The sequence below is a fragment of the Miscanthus floridulus genome, chromosome 14 (genome assembly GCF_019320115.1).
Source record: "Miscanthus floridulus cultivar M001 chromosome 14, ASM1932011v1, whole genome shotgun sequence".
Lineage (NCBI taxonomy): Eukaryota > Viridiplantae > Streptophyta > Magnoliopsida > Poales > Poaceae > Miscanthus > Miscanthus floridulus.
The window spans coordinates 66,210,579-66,225,353 of NC_089593.1; the positions used below are offsets into that span (position 1 = coordinate 66,210,579).

Sequence of the window (14,775 nt, forward strand, 5' to 3'; positions counted from 1 at the left end):
TCCTGATTACGCGCACCCCCACTGACAAATCTACCATCGTGGGATACCCCTCGGTGGACTGCCGACGATATTCTATCGACAGTTGTCGCGCTAGGTAGGGGTGTGCACTTGATCCATGGCGAGCCAGATAGACCTCAAACCAACAGCGTGTTCTCGTCATCAATCTCGTGGAGATCCATGCCGGTCCACGACGACGATTCATCACTGGCTACACCAGCCTCTGCAACAGCAGATCCGATCTCGGAACCACCTTTGAGGTCGTCTTCACCAACAACTCACCACCCGCCAGCTGCTCGCCATCAACGCCAACCAGATAACACCATACGTCGCCGACCAGACGCTTTTTTTCTAAAGCTAAGTCACGCTTTAATATTCTTCTAAATATTCCGATCTTTGTATATCACCATAATGTTTCTTCGAACTGTTTTCTCCATATTTGCTCTCCAAACAATTTTCTGAACCCTCGAACAGTCATGTTGATGCTCGGATGCCTCCAGAGATGGCCCTATCTCTGACTCCTCCCTACACGTGCTACGGGCTCCGCGCTCTGTGTTATGGGTGGTCGGCAGCGGCTCCTTGGTCACACCTGTTCCTCCTACACGTGCACGGGCTCCGCGCTCGATGTTATGGACTATGGGCTAGCTAGGGCTAGAGACTCAGCTACACACTAACTGTTCGGGCGGTTTATATTAAACATAAATATATTTTCACGCCAACTGATCGCTGAACTATTTATGTCGTTTCATCACCATTGCTGATTTTTCTCCGGAGTTCATATATTTTTACATCATGTACTCCTGTTCTATATATTTGTATTGCAGGATCATTGTCCAGGTGATCAGATCACCTGGCACTCAGGCTTCTCCACCGATCAACTGGTTGGACCGCTCGGTTCATGGACTCCATCGCCGACCAGTTGATCAGATTGTTCATCGGTCGCTTCTACTCAATGCTCACTTCACCGCCGACCAGTTGACCAGACTATTCATCGCTCGTGCTTCATCGTCAGCTACACCGGGGACTCCTCAGCGCTCGGTTTCTTCGTGCTCGAGGAGTAAGTGGGCAACTTCACCGCACGGACGTCAGACTCCTTGGTGCTCGGACCTCGCCAGCTTCCCCTAGGACTCCTCGGTGCTTGAACACCGCCGCCTACACCGGGGACTCCTCGGTGCTTGGTCATCGCCAGCGATGCCAGGGACTCCTCGCTCCTCGGTGCTCGGTCATCGCCAGTGACACCGGGGACTCCTCGCTCCTCGGTACTTGGACATCACTGCCTACGCCGGGGACTCCTTGATCCTCGATGCTCGGTAATCGCCAGCGACGCCAGGGACTCCTCGCTCCTCGGTGCTCAGTCATCGCCAGCGATGCTGGGGACTCCTCGCTCCTCGGTGCTTGGACATCGCCGCCTACGTCGGGGACTCCTCGCTCCTCGGTGCTCAGACATCGCCACCTACGTCGGGGACTCCTCGCTCCTCGGTGCTCGGACTTCATCGCCTACATCGGGGACTCCTCGCTCCTCTGTGCTCGGTCATCGCCAGCGACGCCGGGGACTCCTCGCTCCTCGGTGCTCGGTCATCGCCAGTGATGTCGGGGACTCCTCGCTCCTCGGTGCTGAGACATCGCCAGTGACGCCGGGGACTCCTCGCTCCTCGGTGCTCGGACATCGCCAGCGACGCCGAGGACTCCTCGCTCCTCGGTGCTCGGACATCACCAGCGACGCTGGGGACTCCTCGCTCGTCGGTGCTTAGTCATCGCCAGCGACATCAGGGACTCCTCGGTGCTCGGTGCTCGATCATCGCCAGCGATGCCGGGGACACCTCACTCCTTGGTGCTCGATCATCGCCAGCGACGCCAAGGACTCCTTGCTCCTTGGTGCTCGGTCATCGCCAGCGACGCCAGGGACTCCTCGCTCCTCGGTGCTTGGTCATCGCCAGCGACGTCGGGGACTCCTCGCTCCTCGGTGCTCGGTCATCGCCAGCGACGTCGAGGACTCCCTTGCTGCTCAGATCTTGCTATGTCTCATCGGTGTGCTATCAAGCTGCTCCATGTTGTTCAAATTAGGGTGCTGATCTTGGGCAGCACGTCTAGGGTCTTGATATGCGCATGTGAGACGACGTCGGCAAGCTTTTAGACTTCTTTGACCCTGCTACAAGATTCATTCTTCATCTTCCAGCAGGCTCGGGGACTAAGTGGGCACACTTCACCTTGCGGTGAATATGCTTGTTCTCATCTCGAGGCTACGCCTGGGGACTGGCTACCTGCTTGGCTGGTCTTCTAATTTATGACCCTGGCACCACGTGACTATGTCACCTACTGTCAGGCTCGAGGACTAGCTGTGGGGGTATGGCCCTTAAGACATGGGCCGCACCATCAGAGGTGGCCTAGCCCACAAGATCAAGGCGTACACCGCAAGATATTGTATAGTACCAAATATGATACTTTACTTGTAATCCTACCCCTCTAGAGTATATAAGAAGAGGCAGGGGTCCTCTACTCGACATCATGTATTCAATACAATACACCAAAAACACAGGACGTAGGGTATTATGTCGATCAGACGGCTCAAACCTGTCTAAATCGATGTCTCTAGGCCGTGTGTGACCATCCGGTTCCTAATTACGCGCACCCCCACCGACAAATCTACCATCGTGGGATACCCCTCGGTGGACTACCGATGATATTCTGTCAACACCAGTGGACCCGGTGAGGGAAGAAAATGAGTCTGATGCTGATTTCACTGCTCGGCAGCGAGATCATGCAGAAGTGCGGATGAAATATGATCTCGAACGCAAGAAATGGGACATTTCAAACCTCAAGTGCTTGATGGTGGCTAAGTCCACTATTTCAGATGCGATTAGAGGGTCTATCTTAGACTGTGATACCGCCATAGAGTATCTTAAGAAAGTGGAGAGTCAGTTTACTAGCTCTTTAAAGGCTTATGCCAGTATTTTGATCAAGAAATTGTTCAATGAGAAATACACTGGTGGCGGTATCAGAGAACACATACTGAAGATGAGCAACACGGCTTCGAAACTAAAGCCAGTGGATTTGGGGCTTAAGGATGAGTTCCTTATTCATTTAGTTTTTGCTTCCTTGCCTAAGGAATATGAAACTTTTGTTGTAAATTACAACATGCAGCCCAATAAGTGGGATATAGAGAAGCTCATCGCAATGTATGTTCAAGAAGAGGAGAGGCTAAAAAGCTCACAGGGTGACTCTGCTAACCTTGTGAAGGACAACAAAAAGAAGAATTTCAATAAGAATGCCAAACCTCAAGAGAAAGCCCCTCAGAATGACCACCATCAGAAGAAGAACAATGCTCAAGTTAAGAAGGATCAATGTAAATGGTGCAAGAAGTATGGACATTACCAAAGGGACTGTCCAGACTTCCTGAAGAGCCTTCTGAAGAGAGGTGAGGATATCATTACATTCATAGATGAATCCTTGTTTTTAAGTTATGCAAAATCTACTTGGTGGATTGATTTAGGAGCAACTGTTCATGTTGCAAATTCATTACAGGAATTCCATACGAGGAGGACCCTGCAAAGAAGAGAAAGAAGAATTAAAGTTGCAAATAGAGTTGAAGCTGAAGTTGAGGCCATTGGAGATCTCTCTCTAGAATTAAATGATGGTTTTAGACTTTAGCTTTCAGACATTCTTTATGTACCTTCTTTGCGTAGAAACTTGATAAGTGTCTCACGACTAGACGATGATGGTTATGATTGCCATTTTGGTAATGGCAAATGTCGGATTGTGTATAATAATAAGTGTGTTGGTCTTGCCTTCTGACAAGACAAGCTTTATTTATTATCACTTTCTGAGAATGTGAATGCTGTGAGCACTGAGAATGAGAATACTTCCTCGTCTATGAGTGCAACAAATAAGCGGAAGAGAGTGCATGATGTATCTTCAAAATTATGGCACTGTCATTTAGGTCATATTTCGAGGGGGAGAATAGAGCGATTGATTAAAAAATCAATTCTTCCGCCTTTAAAATTTTCAGATTTAGAGCAATGGATTGATTGCATAAAAGGAAAGTACGTTAAGAAAATAAAGAAAGATGCCAAACAATGCGCATGAATTTTAGAAATAATTCACATAGACATCTGTGGTCCTTTTTCTGTGAAAAGTGTGGATGGTTATGATTCATTTATAATATTCACAGATGATTATTCTTGTTTTGTCTATATTTATCCAATTAAGGAAATATCGGAAGCATTGGATAAATTTAAGATATTTAAGGCTAAAGTAGAAAATCAACACAACTTAAAGATTAAGGTAGTAAGATTCGACCGTGGGGGAGAGTACTACGGTCGACACACCCCATATGGCCAAGTTTCTGGACTTTTTGCAAGGTTCTTACAGGAAAATGGCATAGTTGTTCAGTATTCTACACCGGGCGAGCCTCAGTAGAATGGAGTAGCTGAAAGACGCAACCATACCTTAATGGATATGGTGAGAAGCATGATAAGTTACTCTTCTTTACCAATAAGTTTATGGATGGAGGTGTTAAAAACCGCCATTCATATTCTTAATCGAGTGCCAAGTAAGTCGGTGCCCAAAACACCGTATGAGTTGTGGACAGGAAAGGAACCCTCATGAAACTATTTTCGTGTGTGGGGGTTGTCCAGCTGAGGCTAAAGTCTTTAACCCAAACATAGGGAAGCTAGACTCTAAGACAGTCAGTTGCCATTTCATTGGGTATCCAAAAAAAATTAAAAGGTTACCGCTTCTATTGTCCTGACAGACAAACGAAGTTTATAGAAACAAGATATGTTGTGTTCTTGGAGGATGATATGATCAGGGGGAGCATGGTAGCGCGAGAAATTAATTTTGAAGAGAAGCAGGTATACGTGCCCACTCTGATGGTTCAGAAACCATTCTTCTCACTACCTGTTGTTATTGTACCAATAGTGTAAGACACTGTAGTAACAACACATGTTGTTAGTTCTCCTGTGACAATAATGAATGAACATGAGGAACCTGTTGTTCAGGATCCCATAGAACCTATTATCACACATGAGGAAGAGCAACAATAACCTCATATAGAACAAGCGTCATCTAACAAGGCCCCTAGAAGGTCTCAAAGAGTCAGGAGATCAGCCATTCCTAATGACTACGAAGTTTATGATTATGAGGAATTTTAAATGGAGGGTGATCCCACCTCATTTGAAGAAGCCATGAGAAGCGCTCACTCATCAAAATGGCTTGAAGCCATGGAAGATGAAATGAAATCAATGAAAACCAACGATGTTTGGGACTTAGAAATAATTCCTAAAGGAGCCAAGACAGTAGGTTGTAAATGGGTCTACAAAACCAAACATGACTCCAAAGGGAATATAGAAAGATTCAAAGCGCGACGTGTGGCGAAAGGCTTCACACAAAGAGAAGGTATAGATTATAATGAGATATTTTCTCTAGTCTCATGTAAGAATTCTTTTAGAATCATAATGGCGCTTGTAGCACATTACGATTTAGAATTACATCAGATGGATATAAAGATGGCGTTCCTAAATGGGGATCTGGAGGAAAATGTTTACATGGCACAACCGAAAAGTTTTGTTATGGAAGGAAAAGAACGTATGGGATGCCGCCTGAAGAAATTCATTTACAGATTAAAACAAGCTTCAAGACAGTGGTATTTAAAGTTTGATAGTACAATAAGAAAGTTTGGATTTCAAGAAAATGTAGAGGACAATTACGTTTATGCAAAGTTCAAGAATGGGAAATACATTTTCCTAGTCCTGTATGTGGATGACATCTTGCTCGCTAGCAGTGATGTTAATCTACTACTAGAAACAAAGAAGTTCTTGTCCTCGAAGTTAGATATGAAGGATCTCGGTGAAGCTTCGTTCGTCCTAGGAATAGAGATTCACCGAGATAGAGAAAATTGGGTTTTAGGATTATCACGAAAGGCATACTTAGAAAAAATTCTAAAGAAATATAGTATGCAAAATTATAAGTCTTCACCTGCTCTCATAGTCAAGGGTGATAGATATGGGGAATTTCAATGTCCCAGGAACCAATATAAGATCGATCAAATGAAAGTGGTTCTATATAGTTTAGTTGTTGGAAGTTTACAGTATGCTCAAGTGTGTACTCGCCCTGACTTAGCATTTGTTACCGGGTTACTTGGCAGATATAAGAGTAATACAGGAATAGAATACTAGAAATTAGTAAAGAAAGTTTTGTGTTACCTGCAAGGTACGAAGGGTCTCATGCTAACGTATAGAAGATCTTATTCTCTACACATAGAGGGATATACAGATTCTGATTATGCGGGAGATAACAGAAAGTCCACGTCAGGATACATATTCACTCTCGTAGGAGGAGCTATATCGTGGAAAAGTTTAAAGCAAACCATCACTACATCGTCCACAATGTATGCCGAGTTTGTAGCATATTATGAGGCCATAGGACAGGTGAATTGGCTGAAGAAATTTATGTCCGGGTTGAAAGTGGTAGACAACATACATAAACCACTCAAGTTATACTGCAATAATAATCCAACAGTATATTATGCTCACAACAATAAGTCAAGTGGTGCTGGCAAACACATTGACATAAAGTATTATGTTGTGAAAGATAAAGTCTGGGATCATATAATTAGTCTTGAGCATATAAGAACAGAAAATATGCTCGCGGATCCGCTTACAAAAGGCTTACCACCCAACGTGTTTAGAGAACACTTAGCCGGCATGGGTTTAAGGGAAAGCCTATGATTCCTGGATAATAAGGGCCTGGTTGAGAAACTATTTCAAAATAGAGAGGTGCATTGTAGTTGTTTAATCTAATGGCAATAGATCGTGACGATGAGGCACGCTCTATGCACTGATCTGTGATGGAATGGGAACAAGATAAAGCAAGTAAGTTAAGTTTATGTCATAAGGTGAGATCAAGGGGGAGAATGTTAGATTGATCTCCACCAATTGGCCCGGGCCTTTGGATCCGCGTCCTGATCGGGGACGCCCAACCGCTCCATGCTTGGTGGGCTTCCGTCGTACAGTGCCATAAAAAGAGAGGTGAGGCCGGGGCACAAGGCACGAGATTCACCTGAGCTGCCAGACGCCCCACCTACAGTCCCTAAACCCTAAGCCGATCTAGTGAGGGAGCGTTGCCAGCGACGAGAAAACCATCACCGGCCACCGCCGCCTCTGCACCGCCGCCACCGCGTCCACGACTTCACCGTCGGACCTCACCGCGCCACCGATAAGCACCTCATGGCAAGCTCGTCTTATACGAAGGCGGCCGATGGTTTGCACCTCCGTAACCTCTCTTTCTCTCTATTTCTCGCACTAACATGTTTTAGAATTTGCTATTCAATCAGATGTTAGTATATATGCTATTGATCCAGTTATCCATTATTCCACTATCGTCTTTTACCTTTCTACTGCCTACTAATCAGATGCTAATGACACGCGTGTGCTCCCAGATTCGTGCTGTCACCCGTCAGGGCAGCTGGTAAAAAAGGCCGGAATGGTAGTAGGATCCTAAAAACACATCATATTTAGCATTAAAAAAACACATTATATTTAGAGCCTGTTCGGTGGTTGGTTTCTGGGCTGATAAGTCCGGCTAGTGCTGATTTGTCGTGAGAGAAAAACACTGTTGGCTGGCTGATAAGCCCTAGCTGAAACCAACAAGCGAATAAGCTGTTAGTGTGAACGAATATGAGTTACCTTTTTCTTCTTTATTCTTTTTCATTTGGAGGTACTTATATTGTTCCCAATGGAATCGTGGACATACTTGTTAGGTAATTCCCTCACCAAGGCACACCAATGCAGAGAAAGGGGCAAAAAATTCAGCTTTCAGTTGCAACACTTTACTGGCTTTGCAGACAAATCTAAAAGAGTTTGGTTAAGCACTAAACACTAAGCAGTGGCATCCAACGTCGGTGACCACCGATTTAAACTAGGACTGGCTACAGCGCCGTTGCCCGTTGGGCTTGTCTCGGTAAACTAGTGCTAGGGCCCAGCAAGAATCCACCGTCCAAGCATGGAGTAGCACGGTGACCGAGGTACACGTTCATGTCGGTGACACTGGCTCCATTGCCGACAACGCACGGCCAGCGCTTTTGTTCAGCTCAGTAGCAACTGCCAGGAAATGCGGTGAGGGATCGGGACCAAGTCAGCAGTCTCAGATCCAGATATCCAATAATCCAATGGACGGACACTGACCTTATCCGTTGTGACCGACACCGTCACACGAACGCAGTCTCGCCCTTTCTCAGCATCTCTCTGGCTTCTGTGGTTGTACTGAATCTGAACGGGGGTTTACCATTTGGGACTGCAATGAGCCAGTTGAATTTGGGAAGAAGTTCCCAGTTCCCTGTTCGGCTGTTCCCAAACCCAGATTAATTTTGCGTACAGCATCTGAACGAGATTAGAAGGGAAGGACAGGCCTAGTACAAGCGGTAGAGTCTTACCGTCTGTGATCGAAAGGTCCTAGGTTCGAGTCACGATCTCCTCGCATTGCATACACGAGGGTAAAGCTTGCCATTGACACCCTTCCCAAACCCCGCACAAAGCGAAAGCTCTCTACACTGGGTACGCTCGTCTGAACGAGATTAGTCTTGGTCTATCTATAGAAATTATACATAAGTTTCACAGAAATTAGCTCATTTTTCATAGGAAAAACAAATGCAGGAAACATGACAATTTCCCACATTCCAAAAGGGGCCTCAAACTAAGTTTGTATCATGTGCCTGTTCAAACTTCAAACCCAGAGCACAGCCACAGGCTCCTCGAATTTGTTGCCATGTATTCCCCAATTTCAAAGTTTGAAATGTGGCATGCTGGCCAGTATAGTCAACAATCCATCTGTTACACATAATTACAAGCTTCAAGCTCATATTTTTACAACCCATGGCCCCCCCAAAAAAGCTTGAGTGGTCTACACATCCATCTGATAGACCCTCACAACCTATACACACAAAATTGGTAACGTGAGGCCACAACAACCCGCCTGCGCTACCTTTTCTTCACTCAGATTCATGTAATTACATCAGAAACCCTCAGCATGGGGTCCAAAAAAAAATGTACACAAGAAGCATATTTACGTCAGGATAGAATACACACCATGACCAATAGTAAGTACATGTATATATATATATATACTCTATGTACACATAGGAGCCTCGCGGGTCAGTACAGAATCTGATTGTTGATCCAGCCCATTGCAGTTAAATAACCTGCTGGCTGATGTTATAACACTTCATCTGTTCGCCGGAGCCTGTCCTCTCGACTGAAGGCACTGGTGGCATGGCTCGTAGCCTGTCGGTGACCTCAGTGAATGAGGGGCGGGCATCAGGATTGGCCGACCAACATTGCTCCATCAGCTTTCGCCAATCGGGGTCACACTTTTCAGGTATTGGAGGCCGCAGAGTGTTATTGACAATGCCGCCTTCGCGCAACAAATAATGGTAGTTAAATGGAGGATTCAACAAGACTAAAGAGATTTCAGATGCTGAGAGTGTGAACTAATGACAAATTGTATTTTGATTGCTTCCTTTTTCCTTATAAGTATCAATGCTGACATTCTTGGGGAAAAAAGAACATTTGAGAAATATATCAATGCTGAAAGGCAAACAAAAGGTTGGATGGGAATTGCGGATACATACCTATGATTGCGCCACAATGCATATTTGCATACGGTTCCTCACCAGTCAAGATCTCCCATAAAACTATCCCAAAGGAGAATACATCCACCTGCGTGTATCACATACTCATTACATATCAAGCAGCCATGGTTGCATATGCAAGGAATGATCAGGAGTGTGGTGGAAAAAACTTGCCTTCTCAGAGACTTTGCTGCTGCTACCATTCAGTAACTCTGGTGCCATCCATGGAAGAGTGCCGCGTACACCACCAGAAACCAAAGTGTTGCGCTTGATTCTTGACAACCCAAAGTCCCCAACCTAAGAATTAGCAACAAATTATTAATGTATCAGTTCAAACGACATGAGAGCTGGAAGGCCAAACCAAGGTGAACTTTGCTGTTCACTGGGAATGAACACAAACTCCCAATAATTCACCCCAGCTCTTGATGAACCAAACCTACCTTGCAAATTGGCCTCTGAGGATCTCTCAAATTAACAAGTAAGTTGTCGCATTTCAAATCAAAGTGCACTATGCTTTTGGAGTGCAAGTATTCCATCCCAAATGCCGCATCCATAGCAATGGTAAGTTTTCTCCGACGATCAAGCATTCTACACAGATCTAGTAAGCAGTCACATCATTGTGCAGAGTGGAAAGCATCCAACAGAAAGATACAAGACCCACCTGTCTTTCCTTAAAAGAACATTCCTCAGTGAGCCATTCACCATGAATTCAGTCACAGTTGCCAGTGTTCCTCCAGTTCCATCAGGGACCACACCATAGAAAGCAACAACATTTGGATGATGTAACTTTGAAAGAATCTTTGCTTCCCTCCAAAAGTCACTGGTCTGTGGAAAAAAGAAGTTTTAACATTAAAATCGGAAAAATAAAATAATAATGCATGTTATAATATATAAAAAGGTATCCATTGCAACAATCACATCAACCTTATTGTCAGTGTTTTCCTGTTTGGTGTACCTTTTTTGCATGGATGATGAAGCGATCAAATGGTTAAAAAGATTAAAGGAAACAATACTTACAAGTTTCTCTTGTTCAGATGATCTTCCAGCAAAACAGCTTTTTTTAATGCGCTTGATAGCAACATCAGTTCCTCGCCACTTTCCATAATATACAGTTCCAAATGTCCCAGATCCCAGTTCACGTAGCTCCTCGAGGTCACCATTTTTTATGATCTGTTCATCAAATCACAACGATCACATGTTTCTATCATTTGCATGTCATTGATAAAAAGCATGACAATGTTGTTTTGTAAATTAGATAGCAATCTTGCTTAAGAACAAATTTAGAGCATGGGATAGCTGCACCTGTAATCCATACATGCTGGCTTCAAGTTCAGCAACTACAGCATCACTAATGGACCCATCGGCAACTCCATCATCATGATCCTGAGATTTGGAACAATGAATGCGAGATGCTCAAACATCAATGTGGATGAATAATAATATATAAATATAGGGTATACCTCATTAGCTAACTCTGCCCCGTCACTCCTAGTATCATCATCCTTCTGTGATGAAAGAATCACCTCTTGCTGTTCTTCAGCTGCCATTACAACCTGAGGAACAACTGGTCTGGATGATGGAATGCCTGAAGGTACATTATCAGTCACGTCCTCAACTATGACAGGTACATTCATTTGAACATTATCGTGCAGCCTGTGTGCTAGCTTTATGTGTTCATTATTGGTGGTGGTATGGTCAAATCCAATGATTCCTTCACTGCAGGCGATATTGCCCCAATCACAAAGGGGGTCCTCTCTCCTAGAAACACCATCCACAACTGGATTTTGAGACGAAGACAAAGAGAGGCCACCATTGCCGTGCAAGTTCATACTCGGATTAGTATCAATCAGCCCAGTATGTAGAGAGGTAGCCAAGCCAGGGCTATGCACTGATGACTTGTGCAAATTATCATTCTGATATACACCAGATTCTCCATTGCCCATTGATCTTTGCGTGACAAAAGCTTCAGAAGACTTTATAGGCAACAGAACATGAGGCTCTGGAGCAACTTTATCAGTTCCATGCACATAGCCAGTAGTTCCATAATCTTTAGTAACAGACCCTGAATTCAGTTTCTCTACATGTGATCCACTTTCTGAATTGCCTCCTTGGGATACATTAAGGAGATATGAAAGGGAATGATCAGTAGCATGCATCGGCTTTGGAACTGAACTTTCTAGAGCATCCAAATCATCTGAGGACAACTTTGCACCATGTGCGTTGTAAATTAACCCTGTATCAACAAAATTGTTCCAGGGAGCAACATTTGGACCTGCGCTTTTATCCTGATGAAAAAACGTATCCTGCCGTTGAACTACATGATCACCATCATGAAATTTTTGTGTCACATTACTAGACAAACTTTCATCTTGGTAATATACTGGTGGCTGTGAACTGGCTGGACCAATAATTCCTTGATTGTACCGTTGGTCAATATGATTAGAAACAAGGTAATTTGATTCATCTGTACAGGCAATGTCAGGGGGTTTAACACATTCAAAAGCTGGCCCAGTCCTACTTATTGTTCTCTCCAACTCATTAGTTTGACATATTTTCTGGGAAAATGATTGGGTCATGTAGGAACCAGCAGGTAATGACAAATTCGATGCAGGTAATTCATTGAGATTGTTTAGCAAAGGATCGGAGAAGGCATGAGGCATGCCTAGAATTTGGCCAGTGTGTTCCTGCAGACCAGATGCCCATCCTGCATTTTCTGGATGCATGGTGACCTTTTCAGAATAAAAGGATGCTTCCGCTGGAGTAGAAACATCATAGTTGGTACGTGGAATCAAGTCAATACCATTTCCAGCCAAACCTTTTACCTGCCTTTGAATGTGGAGATGTTGCATGGGAGATCCAGTTCCAATACCCATGTCTGTATCATTTTGCTTCTTATCTACATGGTCCGGAAGCATGGTTTTCAAATTTGGGCCATTGCAAATTTCACTTCTATTCACATGTTCTTGGTTTGTTGTCAATTCATCTGCAGGGGGTTGCATCCTAGACTGTTTCATGGTCCTCTGCTGACCTAAACTTGGGGACGAAGTTGTTGACAACTCGACCACCAGTTGTTGTGTGTATGGAGCAAGGAAAAACTGAGAGGAAGACTCATTAAGAGTTGCTCCAATAGAATCTTTGGCTCCAACTTCTGTATTGATTTGACAGACAGGTGAGTCTCTAAAGGGGTGTGGAGAAGGATCCAGTTGATGGTTCGATTGGCTCATTAAATTGTTGCCACTTATGCTCCTGCTCAAATGTGCAAGATTGTTCACAGCAACAACAAAATGATACTCTGGTTCACTCTCCAAGCTCTTTGTGTGATTGTGTCCAATGACAAATCTTCACATTCATTGAGGGAGACAAGAAATATCCTTAGCCTAACGGAGCCTTTGGCCTTTTCAAGACTGCAGTATTCTTCCATCATATTCTGGAAATCCTCGTCACACGAAAGAGAAATGAGTGCGTCCAGATCCTCATCAGGAAGTTGATACTTGATGATATGAGGCTGACTGTAGATCGTGAGAGTTTTCTGCACTAGTTCATTCCTCGAGAAGTTCCTGGTTATCGAGATGAGACGTGTCTCCCCACCGACATACCTGAGCTTCCCATCACTTGGCCTAGGCAATATTTTCCCACCAAAGCTGCACATGAACTTGACTTTTCCAGCAAGGGGGCTCTCACAAGCCATATCCTGTAGATTGTCGCTTGAATTTTCAACCGGTTTGAGTCCATTCTCAGATGGGTCAGTCTTCAGATACAACGAATTTGTAGGATCCATAGCATCACCTTTCAGTGGCAAAACTGTAGTTGAGACATCCGAAAGGTTCTCAGAGCCAAACCTACTCAGACCTAGAATATTGGTCAGATCTTGGTAGACAACCTGGTTATTCATTCATTACAGAACAAAAAGGAAGGATTGCTGTGACAGAAGCTCTTCGCTGAGCAGCAGCAAAGGCTTGAAGGCAAAACACGGTCAATGCGCATCCCCTTGGCTCTGTAATGCCAATTTTACCAAATTGTGGATGTGTCCCAGTGCTGAATCATTCGTCTCCTGAGAGACAACCAGCGACCGAGTTGCTGTCTAATGTAGACCCCAGCGTCTGCTTTTGCTAATAACCGAGTAAAGGGGATTGCTGTGACAAATCATCAAGAGCACACATTGTATACCCTTCCCTGGTCCCTGAAGCAAAAGGGCAGATTGGATTGAGCTACAAAATTTCCCCATTTATATGCGAGATGGATTGATCAAGTTGCGCAGTGACAAATAAGGACCTAATGGAACCAGAAATGGGCGAGCAATTCGCATTGTTAGGGTACCACCGGGTACGCAGCAAATGAGTACGGGGATTAAAAAGGTGGAATTTTGATTTGATCCCTCGGGGGGAAGACAGATCCCGAAGAACAGAATATCCCATCCAATCAAAAAGCAAGGGTTCCTCACCAGGGAAACGGGAAAGATCGACCCGAGCCGGCCACACCGGCGTGATCCGCCCAAGGCGGCGGCCACCAACGCCGGTGAGCTCCGGCGGCTACGCGCCGGGGACGGGCGCGCGCGTCCTACGCCGGAAGGCGCTGGCGGCACCTCGCCCTCACCTCGCCCTCTCAAACCGCGGCGACGATGCCGCGCTCCCCGTCAAATTTCCTCCTTTTCTGCGTTTTTTTTTTTTTTTTGCCTCCCTTTTCTTCCGGTGGCGGTGGCGGTGGCGGGGGAGCGCGGGCGGACGCGGCGATGGCGACGACGGGACGAAGCGGGTGGGCGGTGCAGTGATCGAAGCCACCAAACAACGCAGCGTCGGGTGGTCTCCTCGGCTAAAAGGCACTCATGGCCTCCGACCAGGGGATTTGATTGCAGCCACAGAAAAAAGGCAGGAACCCCCGTTTGACAATTACGTTATGATTTGCCAAATTAAGGGCGGTGGCGAACGGCGTGCCAGGTCGCTGTTCGCTGCTGCCGCCCCTCTTGCTTGCTTCTTGCCGCCGCATTTTGCCCTTGCCTCTTATTTTTGTTTTTTTTTTTTTTTTTTTGCTGCTGCTGCAAATGATTTTAGTGAGAAATGTGTGGTATCCTAGTTCTTGGTCGGTGAAGACATTCTTCATTCAGGTGCTTTGCTGCTAAGGATGCACTTTGTTGGAACTGTTCTCTAGAGATTCTCCTC

General features: G+C 45.2%; 1 pseudogene; it reads right to left on the bottom strand.

The window, feature by feature from the left end:
- Positions 1–8,701: 8,701 nt before the first annotated feature.
- LOC136502819 (uncharacterized) lies at positions 8,702–14,508 on the bottom strand (annotated as a pseudogene).
- Positions 14,509–14,775: the final 267 nt, after the last annotated feature.